This window comes from Muscardinus avellanarius, assembly GCF_963383645.1.
Source record: "Muscardinus avellanarius genome assembly, chromosome: 10".
Lineage (NCBI taxonomy): Eukaryota > Metazoa > Chordata > Mammalia > Rodentia > Gliridae > Muscardinus > Muscardinus avellanarius.
This window is the reverse complement of record NC_137796.1, coordinates 10,971,654-10,988,043: the sequence shown is the minus strand read 5'-3', so window position 1 is coordinate 10,988,043 and position 16,390 is coordinate 10,971,654. Positions and strand designations below refer to the sequence as shown.

Genomic DNA, 16,390 nt, shown 5'->3' with positions numbered 1-16,390 from the left:
CTAAGACAAAAACCGTCAGCACATATACATTGGAGGGAAAGCAGTTTGACTGTAGTAACATGGAAAACTGTTTTTTAACAATCATAAAAAGTAGGCACTGACATCACATATTAAAATCACGCTCTGCTCATTTATCAGCCAGTTTTCTCATGCCTTAAAACTTCTTTTATGTTTATTCCTTGATGTTATCCTTGGTTGTCTTGTTTAATGTTTAAGTACATTGAACGTCCACCGGGCATGGTGGCGCACCCTTGTAGTCCCAGCACTTAGGAGGCTGAGACAGGAGGATCGCAGGTTGATAGTGAGCCTCAGCTACTTAGTGAGACCTTGTTTCAAAATAAAGAATAAAAAGTAGGGCTGGGGGTATAGCTTGGAAGTAGAATGCCCCTGGGCTCAATTCCCAATCACACACACACGTACCTTTAATTTTGAATAGAACAAATAGATTGAGTGTGTGTCTGTTTTTCTATCTGGAATACACATAATACATACATACATACCTATATATACATGCACACATGTACATACATATATGTCTACATATATACACTTATGTACAGATGTTCATTTATACCCATACACACATATATACAGACATATATGCATGCATACATACATATATATTGACACATATATAATACAGTTCTAAGTTAAAATATATATATATATATATATAAAACACTTTAACATGATTTTAAGGTTTATTTTAAAATATTGTCTCAAGCCTGGTATGGTGGCACATGCGTGTAATCCTAGTACTTGGGAGGCTGAGATAGGAGAATTTCAGGTTTGATGTCAGCCTCAGCAACTTAGTGAGACCCTTTTTTAAAATAAAAAAAATCAAATGTAAATCAAGCAAGGAGCGTACCTTGGGGGTAGAATGCCACTGGATTCACTCTCTAGTACTAAAAAAAAATTAAACGTTTTTTAATATATTTTATTTAAAAAATTTTTAATTTTTTTATTGGTGTATTGTAGTCATACATCTTAATGGAGTACAGGAGGCATACATGCACACATCACCCAGTTAGCCCTTCCCCAAGCCCATCCCATTTCCTCCCCTCCCTCCTGTCTGGCTTAGTGATTGACTTTGATGTGTTTTTAAATGCACATCATGCACCTTCGGGAGCGTTCCTCTTCCCCCCTCGCCTCCCCCTTGTGTCATATTATTTGAGTTGCCCCATTTACCCCATTTATGCCTGTGTCTGAGCATGAAGCCATCATCAATGCAGGGCCAAGCCTTGGATCTTTGTTTCCAAAGGGGAATTGGGGGCCGCGTGTATACTTATGCAGGGCCTTGTCTACTTCTTCTAAGTGCCTGGTAGTGAGAGTTATTGGCCACATGCGACTGTCTCTTTCCACTTGTGGTTTGGAAGCCCAGGCTGGTCAGGTGAGCAGATCTCCCAGCCCCTGCGAGGGCCATTTCAGGTCTTGCACCCCTGGGCCTACCAGCAGGAGTGCTCTTCCCTGAGCACTGTTCTGAGAGCAAGGTCTCTATCCTTTACTCCTTTCTAGGGTAAAGCAGAATTAAGCATTTGCTATCACTTTCTGTTGGTTGTAAAAGCTTTTCTAGATGGTGGCCCACTGAAAGAGAAACAAAATTTAATTTATCTATGTATCTTTATTTCATTTGTGGAGGTCCACTAAATCATAAAAATATATTTTATTAATTGGATCCAATCATATTTTTCATTAATTTATATACTCATCAGGTGTCTCCATCAGTAGGGGATTCATTTTCTTTCTTAATTTGTTTCTATGGCTTTTGCTGGAACACAATATCAGACTTCATGAATCTCATTTGCATCTTAATGAAACCAAGAAACAAAACAGGATCATTTTAATTATCTTTTGCTGGTTGTCAACCTACTTGATTACATTTTTCTTTTTTATTTAGTTTTTCTTTTTTTTTCTTATTAATTACAGGAAGTGTTCATAAAGGAATGTCAGATTTTGAGTGATTTATTAAGGCCTATATATTACCTCTAGCACTGAAACATTCCTTGTAGGATTTAGATTGGGCTGGGGAAGGGTGCCCAGCCAAGTCAGTAAGTCATGTATAAAGAAATGAAATCAGCAAATAAGAGTCTCAGTATCCCAGATCTATACAGTGACTTCTTTTCTGGGGAATCAGGAAAATTGGCAGAGAAGGGCCAGGCAGGAAATGAGAAACAACTGATTTGTTTTCTAGTTGTGGATGAGAGCCACCATGGGTTACCCCAAGGAAATAAATAGGGCCCCCAGGAGTGATGTGAGGAGCATAGGAGACGTTACTGTTAGCAATGATTCCTTGTCCATCAGCAGGGAGAAGAAAAGAAAGAAACACTTTTTTTGAGATATGCTAATTTAATTTTGCTATATGAGTGTTGTAGGTTGAATTATGTCCTCTAAAAGGGGACAGTTCAGTCCTCACCCCCATATCTGTAGATGTGGCTGTATCAGAACATACGGTCCTATGAGACATAATCAGTTAAGATGAGCTTATACGTGAGGTAGGAGTGGTGGTGCACACCTATGATCCCAGTACTGGGGAGGCAGGGACAGGAGGACTGAAGGTTTGAGAACAGCCTCAATAACTTAGTGAGGCCCTCTGCAACTTAGTGAGACTCGGCTTTAAAATAAAAAAAAATAAATAGGGATGTGGGGTGTAGCTCAGTGGTAGAATGTCTATCAGTTCGTTTCACACACACACTGAAAAATGATAGGTTTAGACAGGATTAGGATGAGATATATAAACCAGTGACTGGTATTTTTTTTATAAGGGAAATGAAATTTGGAGATATGCAGAGGAAGAGAGCTCATATGAGGATATCAGCTGAAATAAGAGTCAAGTAGCTACAACCCAAAACCCGTCAAGGGTTTCCAAAAGACACCAGAAGCTAGAAAGAGGCCAGGAGAGAGTTATCTCTAAAGCCCATGGAAGGAGAACGGACCTGAATTTCAACACTATCTAATCTACAGAACTCAGAGAGAATAAATCTCTTTTCTTTTTTTGTTTTTTGTTTTTGTTTTTATTTTTTTTTGTGGGGCTGGGCATTGAACCTAGGGGTATTCTACCTCCAAGCTACTTCTGTAGCCCTATTTTACTTTTTTATTTTGAAGCAGTGTCTCACTAAGTTGCTGAAAGCCTTGATAAATTGCTGAGGCTGGCCTTGGACCTGTGATTCTCCTGACTCAGCCTCCCAGGTTCTGGGATTACAGGCACCACTGAGGATATGGCTTCTTCTTTTTCATTAAATGATGCTTCAGTGGACTATTAAACTTAAATCACTTACGAGAACAACTTTCTTCCTTCTTTTGCCCTGGGAAAATGCATATCAATTGGAACTCAAAAGATGTCATAGCTCAGAGAAGTATAATCTAAAATTAACTACAAATAACACAAACTAAAACCAATAACTACTATAATACTGGAGGTGCAATGGAATCAAACATCTCTATGTCTTTATATGAATAGTTCCTTTTAATCTGTAGATTTTTGCTTTCTGGAGTTTCGACCAACCATGTAAAGTGTATTAGTCAGTTTTTCTTCACTGTAACAAAATACCTGGGGAAAACAACTTGAAAGAGGACATTTTGTATTTTTTTTGTGTGTGGTACTGGGGTTCCTGGAACCTCGGGGCTACACTCCCAGACCTATTTTTATATTTTTATTTGCAAACAGGGTCTCTTACGCCAGCGCGGCTGGCTTCGAACCTGCGTGATCCTCCTGTCTATGCCTCCCAAGTGTGGGGATTACAAGCGTGCGCCACCACGCCCGGCTGGACATAGGTATTTTGGCTTACCATTTCAGAAGTTTTAGCCCATGGTTACTCAGCTCTGTTGCCTTGGGTGTTTGGCAAGGCAGAACATCATGACAATGGGTGGAAACCAACCTGCTCACTCATGGCCAGCAGGAAGGAAGGAAGGGAGGGAAGGGAGGGAAGGGAGGGAGGGAGGAAGGAAGGAAGGAAGGAAGGAAGGGAAAAGAGAGGAGAAAGGGCCAGGAAAGGCATGTTTCCAAGTATCTATTTCCTTTAGTTAGGTTCTACCTCCTACAGTATTCACTGTCTCTCAGTAGTCCATTTAGCCATGACTCTATCAAGGAGTCAATCCATCCATGTGGTTAGACCCTTTGTGATTCGGTCATTTCCCTGAAGTCCCAACTCTCAACATTGCTGCACTGGGGACTAAGCCTTTAACACATGAGCATTTGGGGGACATTCTAGATTCAAGCCAAAGCAATAAGAAAATATTAAAATGAGAAAATTTCACAAACAATTCATAAATTTTAAACTGAATGTTGTTCTGAATAGTATGTTGAAATCTCACATCATTCTCCTCTGTCTCAGCTGGGATATACGAATCATTCCTTTGTCCAGTGTATCCATGCTGTATACACTACCTGCTCCTTAATCTCTTGGTTATCAGATCTATTGTCATAGTTTCAAAACACTGGTGTTCAAGTCAGCCTTATGCAGTAGCCTAATCTACATTAAAGTTACCTATGTTATTAACATCATATCACCTTGTCATGTAGGCATATTATCATGCCACATCATCACAAGAAGAGGGACTTATTACCATGTATTAAGATATGAAGAGAGAGATTGAGATTACATTCACATAACTTTTATCATAGCATATTGCTATAATTGCCCTACTTTATTACTACTTATTGTTGCTATTTTCTTTCTGTAACTAATTTATAAATTAAACTTTGTCACATGGGTGAATGTATAGGAGCAAACAGTGTCTATAGGGTTTGGTAATATCCGTGGAATTAGGCATTTACTGGGTTTTTGGAACATATCCTCTGAAGATGAGTGGGCGGGTCTGCTGTATAATTCTTCATTGTCAAAGTTACACTATTGTTTGAATTATAATGGGCAATTTAAAGTTGAGCATGCTTTGACTTTTACTAGTGTTAATATAATGTTGAAACAGATTATAGTATATTATTTTTTTAGTCCATGTGTGTTCTTAGCACAGAATATTATGAAGTCATTATTTGTAGAAATGTTTTACTATTTCCACCATTATAATCCAAATGAAAGTCTTTATTTCTAAGAACTTAGGTACCTTGGAGATGGGTTAGTGGGAATTGATAGACCAGTGTATACAAGTAAAATAATAAAGCTGTAACTAAAATAATAGGCCATAGCAGAAATAAAATATTTGTACATATGAGTGAAAACAAATACATATGTTTGTTTTTAAGTGTATAGCAGATTGTGTTCATTGCTGACAAATACTGTGAGGTTTCTTAAAGCGATTTTGTAAAATCAGGACAATTACTGTTGCTAAAAAGTGAAATGTTTGCTTATGCTTTCCTCTTGTTTATTTTTAACCAGAACTGAGTCCTTCTACTCAAAATATTTGTAAAGCAATGTTCCTGTACATCTATAGAACTTGCTGTTAAAGCCAAGTATTTATCTGAAAAGATACCTTCTTACTAAAGGACCAACTCCCTCTCACATGCCTTGAATATTTCCACTGTGAGATGAGTTAGAAAGAAGAGACAGACGCATTGCCTATAGACTATTATACATAAACATGGTGTATTATCCTAGAACTTGGAGATCTTCAATCTCAACCTCATATTTTATAGGGAAGAAAAAAATCACTATAACAATCTAGTTTTCTTGATTTTCAAATCAGCATTTTTCATCACTCCAGATGACTTCTGATTGGTGAGACAACACATTCGCTTGGGTGAGATTACAGGACTGATTTAGGCTGTAGAATATGTGGTACAGGGTTGATAAGGAAAAGATAGAGAAAAGAAACCGAGATGGCAAGGGAGATAAGATGAGGGTGGAGCATGTCCTTATGGAATGGGATTGGTGTGGTTTAGATCTGGAATGTTCCCTAGAACTTCTTTACACAGCAATTCATAGAAGTAAATGATTATGAGGACTCTGACTTCGTCCATGGCTTAATCCTTCTGATGGTTTAAAATTGGAATGAATTACTGGGTGGAACAATGAGTAGCTAGGGTATAGCTGGAGGAGGGAGGTCCCTGGAGGAGTGCCCTTGAAGTCTCCATCTTTCCACACCCCCTCTTTCTCTTTCTGTTTATTTCCCAGCTGCTGGGAGCTGAGCAGATTTCCTTTACCACAGCCTGTTCCCTGACCTTTCTGCCTTGGAACCAGCTAACTCTGGACTGAGACTCTGAACCATGATCCAAATAAACTTTTCCTTCCCTAAACTGTTCACATCAGGGAATTTGGTCATAGTGATGAAATGCAGACTAACACAGGGGCCAGAAAGAGAAAACAACATCTAAAGTAGAGTGGAAACCAAACAATTAGCTGGACAGTCATCTCTGGTGTAAAATTGAACATGTCAATACAAGAATAGAAGTGATTCTATAGTAATCTCATTTTCTAAGAAACTCTCCATGACCAGTTTAACCTATGACTCTGCCCTACCTCCAGGTAATAATATGGCTTATAGAGTATGTCTGGCTTTATGGTTATGTTAGAAAAAGTAGTGTCTTAGCTCAGACATCTATAAAGAGATACCACAGACTGGGTATTTCAAACAACAGATATTAATTTCTTACAATTCCAGAATTCCAGAAAGTCCAAGATGAAGGTGGTAACAGATTTGATGTCTGATGAGGGCTCTCTTACTTCCTGATGGCCTTTTATGCATACCTGTGTATGGAAAGTGAGATAGAGATAGAGATAGAGATAGAGATAGAGAGAGAGAGAGAGAGAGAGAGAGAGAGAAAGTAAGTGAGTGAAAGAGGGAGAAAGAGAATGAATCTCATTCTCTTATAAGGCTACGATCTCATCACAAGTGACCTGACCTCATTCTCTTGGTAAATTCTCTTCAACTCCCAAAAGTTCTGTCTCCAAATATCATCACACTGAGAATTAGAGTTTCAGCATATTACTTTTGGAGCAACCAAAACATTTAGCCCATATTACTTAGTTGCATGTCCAGAAACTGGTAAACCAACCAGAAAGTGTTACCTGTTTGAAGTGTCTGAGATAGCCAGTTTTCAGGGACAATGATCCTGCATAGAAAGGAAATGCCAGGGAGCCTGACATTTTCTATATCAAATAATAGAGCTTCAAAATACATATAGAAGCCAGGCATGGTGGCGCATGCTTGTAATCCCAGCATTGACAGCCTCAGCTACTTAATAAGGCCCTTTGTAACTCAGTGCGACCCTGTTTCAAAAATGAAAAGACTAAAAAATAAGGCTGGTGGGGATGTAGCTTAGAGGTACAATGCCTCTGGGTTCCATCCCCAGTACCGGAGGGGGGGAAAAAAAAAGAGGAAAATCTGGGTCTAATGGTGCACTCCTGTAATCCCAGTGCTTGGAAGGCTGAAACAGGAGAATCACAAGTTTGAAGCCAGCCTCATAAACTTAGTGAGGCTGTCAGCAACTTAGGGAGATTCTGTTTCAAAATAAGAAATAAAATAAAGCTGGAGATGTAGCTCAGAGATAGAATTCCCCTGTATTCCATCCCCAGCACCACAAAGAAAAAAAAATATATATATATACAGAAAAATGAACAGAAATAATACTAGAAATAAATATTGCTAATAAAAATGAAAAACACACCTCTCTGTGTATCTTTTTGAACAAATAAGCCACTGGAAAAAATATCAGTGGAAATATGGAGGATTTAAACAGTAAAATTGATAAATTTGACAAAATACGGATTTTATATTTCATAGCATACCTTCAAAACTGTAGAATATATATTCTGTTCAAGCGTACCTAGAATATATACTTAAATTTATGGTGGGCCATAAAAAGTATTTCAACAAACCTTGACTGAAATAATACAGACTTAAGTATCCGGTTACAGTAGAATTGAGCTAGAAATCATTAATAAAATTACTTTAAATCCAGAAAGTATAGAATTTAATTAATATGCTCCTCAACAAGAAATCTCGGTGGAAATTAGACAACATTTCACTCAATGATAACAAAGTACTATAAAGAAAAATTGTGAGGACAGCCTAGTCCAAAATTGATAGCTCTAATACTGCAAATATCACAAGACAAAAAAAGCTAAATATGATCTACTCAAGTAGCCATCTTAAGTAATTATGGAAAAAATAAACCTTCCAGGCATGTTGGTGTATGTTTGTAATCCGAGTGCTTGGAGGCTGAGGCAGGAGGATCACAAATCCAAGGCCAGCCCTAGCAATTTAGTGAGACCTTGTTTAAACTAAACTAAACTAAACTAAACTAAACTAAACTAAACTAAAATAGGGTCAGGGATATAGCTCAGAGATAGAATACTGCCCCAAGCCCACCCAGGGTTCATTCCCAAGTCACAAAACAAAATAAAAAAATAAAAATTCTAACCCAGCAGATTATACCAAAAGTTAATAAGAGGAAAATATCAAAAGCCCACAAATTAATGGCATAGGAAGGAAACATTCAATAAAATCAATAAGACAAAAAATAATATTTTTAACAAACTTCCTGCTAATGATATTGAAAGTTTCGATGAACTGAAAAATTATTTGAGAAACACAACCTACAAAGTTGTACTCATGAAGTAGAAAATAAAATATTCCTCTGTCTTTAAAAGACAATGAAAACGTTCTAACAAAGGAGACTTCAGGCGAACATGCCTTCAAATGGGAATTCTCCCAAAAACAATTAAGGAAGATATGACTCTAATCTTATACATTCTCTTCCAGAGAACGCAAAAAAAAAAAAAAAAAAGTCAAAATACTCCTTCCTACCAGGCCAGCATAACCTTGATACCAAACCCTGTCAAGGATAAACAAGAAAGGAAAATTAAAAGCTACTCTCTCATGAATATAAATTCAAAATGCTCTAAACAAAATATTAGCATACATGTGTGAAGGGATTTGGACTCAGCCTCAGAATGAAAATGTCCCAGTAGGCTACTATGTACATGTGCTTTGAAAGCTTGAGGATTGCTTTACCAAAAAACCTCAAAGCTGGAACTTAGAGCATTCCTGCCTGTTACCATGGCATAGGTATCATGCGCATCCTTCCAGGCACAAGTGGGGAGCATAGAGCTAAAACTTGGAAAAGAGTCAATAAAAAAAAAAAACTAATCCCGTTATTAGGGCATTGTCTCACTTATATTAAAGTCTTAGAGATATGCTCTTTTATAAGTAAGAGATACTTCTTATGGCGACATCTACAATTCTCTCTCTTTCTCCAGCTGATGCTGCAATTATCAAATTCAGCTTCCTACAGGTATAACAGAGTATCATCCTGGGATGTGCCACATCCCTGGAGTTTCACGCCCCATTTTTTGAATTTTTAAGAGTTTGATGCCATCAGAAGAATTGTTTGCTCTGGTAAGAGGAACACTTTATGATTCTGTTATTTATAGACATATAGCTTAAAATCTGTTCCCATGCTTTATCTTAATTGACTTTATTTTTTAACTTGTGACTTTTGAAGACTGTCCCTTAGATATAATCCCAAGGGAAATGACATAGAAAAAAATATGATTTCATGAGGGAAACTCTTTGTTTCTTCCAATATTAATGATGATAATCTCACATAACAGTTTCATTTGTCTGATACCAAGCTTTTGATGACTTAAAGATAACATTTCAATATTTCTTTTTGCTTTCTTTCTTACCAGAGAATATTTTTTTCTTTTTTCTTTTTTAGGTGAAACTATCATACATTTATTTATTTATTTTTCAGAAAAATTCTATTCTGATATGGAATATGGACTCTAGATACCCAAAACAATCTCGAAGAAGAACAAAGCTAGAAGATGTATATTTTCTGATTTCAAACCATATAAAGCTACAATAATTGAAACAGTGTAGTACTGTTCTGAAGGCAGATATATAAACCATTGGAGTTAAATAAAAGCCTAGAGATAAATTCTTCCATATATTGTCAAGTTATTTTTGACAAGGTTTCCACGAACATTTGGTGGAGGAAATACTAATCTTTTAACTAAATATTGTTGAAAAATAATAATTACATGAAAAAGAATAAAATTGGACCTTTACCTAACACCATATACAAATATTAACTCAAAATAGGTAAAAGACCTAAATATAAATCTTAATACTATAAACTTTTAGAAGAAAATCTGGGCCGGGCATGGTGGTGCACGCTTGTAATCCCCGCGCTTGGGAGGCTGAGACAGGAGGATCACACAGGTTCGAAGCCAGCCTCAGCTACTTAGTGAGGCTTTCAGCAACTTAGTGAGACCCTGTTTCCAACATAAAATATAAATGGGTCTGGAAGTATAGCCTGGAGGTAGAAAGCCTCTGGGTTCCGCCCCCAGTACCACCAAAAAAAAAAAAAAAAAAAGAAGAAGAAAATCTGGGTCATAAAACCTCACAACATTGAAATTGGCAGTGATTTCTTGGATATGATTTCAATGGCACAGGCAACAGAAGAGTATACAAACTCCCTAAAAAATAAAAAAATTGTATATCCAAAGACAATGTAAACAGAGTTAAAAGTTACTGATAGAATTGGATAAAATATTTCCAAATGATATATCTGTAGGTATATTAATATTCCAACTAGAAATCCTAAAAATTAGCAAAAATAAAAGCAAACAATACAATTTAGAGATAGGTAAAAGACTAACATAAATAATGAATCTCCACAGATAACCAATCTCAGCTGTGTGTTGGATGGAAAATCTTGTTTCTCTGGTTCTGGTGTGTGTTACCTATTTTTTCTTTGTAGTTAATCTCTTTGAGTATTTTCTCTAGTGCTGGTTTTGAAGACATAAATTCCTTCAGTTTCTGTTTGTCATGGAAGCTTCTTATTTTACCATCTAATTTGATAGAAAGTTTTGCTGGGTAGGAAATTTTTGGCTGAAAGTTGTTTTCTTTCAGAGTTTGGAATATGTTACTCCAAGCCCTTCTGGCTCTCATGACTTGGTTTGGGAAGTCTGGAGTGATTCTAATTGGTTTACCTCTGAATGTCACTTGGCCCTTTGTTTTTGTTGCCTTTAAGATTCTCTGCTTGGCTTCCACATTGGTCATTTTGACAATTATGTGGCATGGGATCCTCTTCTCTGATCCTCTCTAACGGGAGTTCTATAAATTTCCTGGACCTGTGTATCAACCTCTTGCTCTATGTTTGGAAAATTTTCTGCTATTACTTCCTTGAAGAGATTGTTGATCCCTTTGGTTTCACTTTCTTTTCCCTCCTCTATCCCAATTATTCTTAGGTTAGCTCTCTTAAAATGGGCCCATATTTCTTCAATGTCAGATTCCTGCTGTCGGATTTTTTTTTCTAAATTAAAAACTATGCGTTCATTTTTTTGTTATTGGTGCATTATATTCATGATCATCTTCTAAGGGCGAGATTCTGTTCTCCATGTGGTCTAATCGGTTGTTTGTACTTTGAATTGAGGCCTTTACTTCATTAATTGCATCCTTTATCTCTTTTTGGCTCTCTCTGAATTCTTTTCGAAGCATCTCTATTATTTCTACAGTTATTTTCCTGATTTGATCTTCTAGAAATCTCTGATTTTCTGTTTTATCGGGTTCTGATGTTGTGGGGTTGTGGGCATTCATTGCTCCATTGTTATTCCTCTTTCCCATGATTTTGGGAGTTTGTGCCTTCTCTGGGTTCTTCCCTTGGGTCACTACAACTTCACTTAAGGTGCTCTGGATCTCAAGTCTGTGCTATCTCAGACCCCACTACTCCTTTACTGGGTTGTATCGCAGAGTCTCAGACCCTGGGAGTCAATCGAGGCTGCTTTAGACCATGGGGGGTGCCAGGTTGGGCGTTCTCCTATGGTGTGATGTCTCTGCCACTGCCACTCCCCCACTGGGTCAAGTCCCTGGGAGTACAGTACTGGGATTTCTCCTCTAGGGGCCACAATTTGACTTACTGTTGTTGAGTGTGCTGATGGAGCTGTAGTGGACTTGGTGTATTCGCTGCTGCCGCCACTGGTGGCAACATGGCGTCACTGCCACGCCTTCGGCCGTGAGGCTGGCGTATTTCTTTTCTGTTTTTGAGCTCCTCTCTGAGTCCCTGCAGCATGTGCTGAGCCCAGCCTCTGGGAGCTTTAGATGCTCCCTGTGCTGAGAAATCTGCCGAATTCCTCCTAGCTGATCCACAGCGGCTCGCCTCTGCTCGCTGTCCGCCACTCCTCTCTGGAGCCTGGTGGACTGTTGAGTGCATTGATCTGGTGCCGTCCAGTGAGCTCGCCGCTGGACGTTGCTGCCACGTCCTCGGGCGTGAGGCCGGCTTATCTCCTCTCTGGTTCTGAGCTCCATTATGAATTCCCCTTCTCTCTGGAGCCTGGTGCTGCAAGGGAAAATGGCACCCGCTGCTTCGCGCCACAGCTCCGGCTGCAGCATTGCAGTCTGGTTTCTTTCTGGCATCTTGTTTCTCCAGCCCTCTTTTTCTCTGTCCCTTGTAATTACATTTTTTATTTCTCTGCTGATGATGTTTTCTGGCTATGAATGGCGCTGATTTTGTGGTAATAGAGATTGGTTGTTAGCGGGGCTCATAAGCCCCGCTTTTCTCCATCGCCTTTTTCCTGGAAGTCCTTCTATTGCTTTCTTATTTAAGTCTTCATTAAAAGAGATTTTTATGTAATTAATACTAATAATATAAAATAAAAGTGAGAATGTTCTTGGCTATCTAAAATTGATTCTATAACTGGACATAGAAAGTAGAATAGACTTTAATAGGCTATATGCAAAGCTATGGCTATAATAAAATAATAAAAACGTCGGAGATCCCTGGCCCCAAAATGTTTTGTTTTTCAAAGCCCTATATATTTGACCTTGGCTTTTTGAATGCCCTTTAAGCATTGGTCTTCTTGCCAGAGCATCAGGAGAAGGCCCATTCAGACACTTTCCACATTTGTGCTGAAGGAAAACACACCTAACAGCCTCTTTTCTTGTATCTTTCACAGTCTGCTGGAATGTTCCAGCTGCCTGTGAGATCTTCCTTGAACACACACACACTCAACTTACCAATGTAAATACATCACCTCCGAACCAGCTTCATGTGTAATTGTTTCTCTTATAACCACCTTTTATTTCTCCCTTATTCCGAAAAAGATGATAAATCCGTTTATCTCTGGCTTAGAATCTCTTTCATACTCTTTTATTGTGGCCACCACTACTACCCTAATGCTGTTCTTGATTTTCAATGAAGGTTATTTTAATAGAATCATAACTGGATGTGCTTTCCTCAATAAAAATAAATTTTAAAGAGCGGCAGTGACTTGTGTGCCTGCTTAGAACTTCCAATCCCATCTATGTTGCCTATATAGGCATTTATAAATGTGCTTTCCAGAGTCCGGCTAATATTCTGCAATGGTGGGTAGTTTCAAGGAAAAAAAAAAAAAGGACAAACCTCCAAAAATTAAATTTGCAAGATAATTTACTGCCATTTGTTAATGGAGTGGAGTGTCTCTTACTGACCCATCTTTGCTTAATTTGTACACAATTCCTTATATTTATCAGATTTTCTCTTTTGCTGTTATTACTGCATGATGCTAATTCTGTGATTAGTTCAATTACATAAAGAGCTCACTGGTGCAGAAAGGCATAAATGAAATAAAAATGTAAGAAATAAAAAATTCAGAACAAAGTCATAAATATAAGAAATGACCACAATTTGGGGGCAAATAAAAATGAGAGCATCTAGGAGATGTGATATTGAGAATATTTGAATGTAGTGGTTCTGCCCTAGCATTCAAATAAGAAAACTACCGGATATATCTGTAAAAACTGTTTTTTCATAGAAGAGTGATTTATTCACTCTTCAAGTTCTTAAAATTCGAGATAAAATTCACATAACTTAAGATGTACCCTTGTAAAATGTACCATTTAGTGGTGTTTAATGCATTCACAATGTTGAGCAGCCAGTATATTCATAAGGTTTTAAAATATGTTTAAAATGTTTTAATCAAATATCTGTGATCTACCATTTTTACTATATTCTTGTTTATTTTTCTATGTTTAAGGGAATGCTCTTTGTGATTTCTCCAGGAATTATAATTTAATCTCTTAAATTTATAACAATCTATTTTGAAATGATGCTCCTTTGCTTCACTGGTATACGATGCAGCTCTGCCTTTCCTCTTTTATTTATGATTTTCATATATTTTTATCTATTTTGAGTCCTACCATAGATTTATAAGCACTATTTTATGTGTTTTCCTTTTAAATCAGATAGAAAAAAGAGGAGTTACAATAAATAATGCCTTCCCTCCTTTACCTTTACCAGAGTTTTTTCTTTATTTTATGCACTTTTGCGTTTCTGCCTAGTGTCTTTTCCACACCAAGGCTTCCATTCTTTTTGGGCAAGTATATTAGTGACAAACTCCCTTAGCTTTGTTTATCTGGGAATTTTATAATTTCTTTTTTTATTATAAAAGAATAGTTTGGCCAAATATAGAATTCTTGGTTGACAGGTGTTGTTTTTCCCCTTCAGCACTTCAAATATGTCACTTCACTGCCTTTTGGCCAGCATGGTTTCTGCTGAGAAATTGGCTATTAACCCTATTGAGGCTCCCTTGTATGTGACACATGCTGTTTTTAAGATTCTCTCTTTGTTCTTGGCTTTCAGCAGTTTGGTTGTAATATGTCTCAGTGTAGAACTCTATGTGTTTATCCTGCTTGGTGTTCAGCTTCTTGGATATATTGGCTCCTCTAAGGGCTTATATCACTGATTAAATTTGGCAAGTTTTTCTTTCAGTATATTTCGTGCCCCTTACTCTTTCTTGTCCTTCTGTGATTCCCATCATACATACATTGATATGTTTGATACTGTCCCTCAGATCTCTTAAGCTTTGTTCATATATTTCATTTGTTTTCTTTCTGTTTCTCAGGATGGATAATATCAGTTGACCTACTTTCGCGTTACTGCTTCTCTTCTGTCTGCTCAAATCTTCTGTGGCAATCCTCTAGTGAATTTGTTTCTGTTATTGTACTTTGCAGTTCCATACTGTGTATTTAGTTCCTTTTAATACTTGACATCTCTTTAGAGATATTCTCTGCCTGTATGATACATCATTATCTGTTTTTCTTGAGCCCCTTATTCATGGTTTCCTTTAGTTATCTGAAAATACTTAAGAGCATTGATCTAAAGTCTAGTAGGCTCCATGTCTATCTTTGCTTCCGCAGGGACGGTTTCTGTCAATTTCTCCTGCAATGGATTATGCTTCCTTGTTTCTTTACGTGCATGTTGCCTTTTTGGGTTGAAGACTAGATATTTTGAATATTATAATGTGCTGACTTGAACAATTAGGTCATACTTTCCATTGCAGAGGGATTTCTTTTGTTTTTTTTGTGGGGGTTGTAGTTGTATGTGTGTCTAGGTGTGTGTGTGTGCCCATGTGTGTGTGTGACATTTTACAATTTTTTAAAAGACTATTATTTATCAAATGTATTCTTTGTCTGAGGTCATATTTGTTTAGCTTGCTACCAGCTAGTGTTTTGACAGAGATTTCCTCAAACACCTGTAGGGGAAAACACAAAATGAAATAAAACAAAAGCTTCTCCTAGTTTATTCACGTTGGCTCCAGGTTGGGGCACTCCTTAGCCAGGCTATATAAAACTCTCCCTTATCTTTCACTCCCTGTTCACAGACATAATCCTCCAAATTGTGTTCATGCTTAATCCCTCAAATTATGTCTCATGAAAGTGTAGAATAGACCTGCCAAAGCTTTCAACTCCTTTTCAAACAAAACTCTTATAATACAATTGAATTTTCCTGGATAAAGCACAAAATAGTGTTTTAATGTAAATGTTATGATTTTTTTCTTTAACAGAAAATAGTACAACTACATATGCATCGAAATTGCATCCCTCAAACGAAAACACATCTCATTGTTAATGTTATGCTTGGGGAGGAAAGGAGAATATGCGTGCTGTTGGCAAAACTCTTCTATCAAAAGACACTGTCAACAACCATATTTTTCATGGCTCTGTCTAGGGAGGAGTAAATATTATGAGTAAATGTTAGAGGGCTCCTGCTTTTGTCAATGTAGGAACTACTTTTGCTTTCTGAGTTTTAATCCTGCTCTTGTCTATGTGAGAGAAAACTACTTATTAACCTTTCGATCTGGCTAGCTTTGATGATCCATACTGTAGCAGAAAACACTTCTTGCATACTGAGTCCTTTGGTATGCCATGTCGTAGGTTGGAAAAGGCTGTGGATCTCGACTCAGGGAGTGCTTGGTAGACACTAGAAGCTTCCTTCAGAGACGTGAGTTGGCAGTCAGTAGTATGTTACTACAGTGCAGCTTTAGGATACTGAGGCCACAAGGGGAATGGTGGAGGGTTGGTTCTTTTCATTACAATGTACAAAGAGGTCTGGAGATTCTGCTTTTTTTTGCATGGAAGTAGGCTGGTTGATGTTGGAGAAGGTGAACACATAAATTCCTGTAAGGTGAATGAGATAAAACCCCTTTTAATGGCAATAATTTCATCAGAG

General features: G+C 37.5%; 1 protein-coding gene across 6 annotated transcripts in view; it reads left to right on the top strand.

Annotated features, from left to right (window-relative positions):
- The window catches only part of CNTNAP4 (contactin associated protein family member 4), a gene marked incomplete at both ends in the record, with an annotated part of 302,761 nt that overhangs the window by 48,516 nt on the left and 237,855 nt on the right, over nt 1–16,390 (top strand). The gene's annotated exons all lie outside the window — the stretch shown is intronic.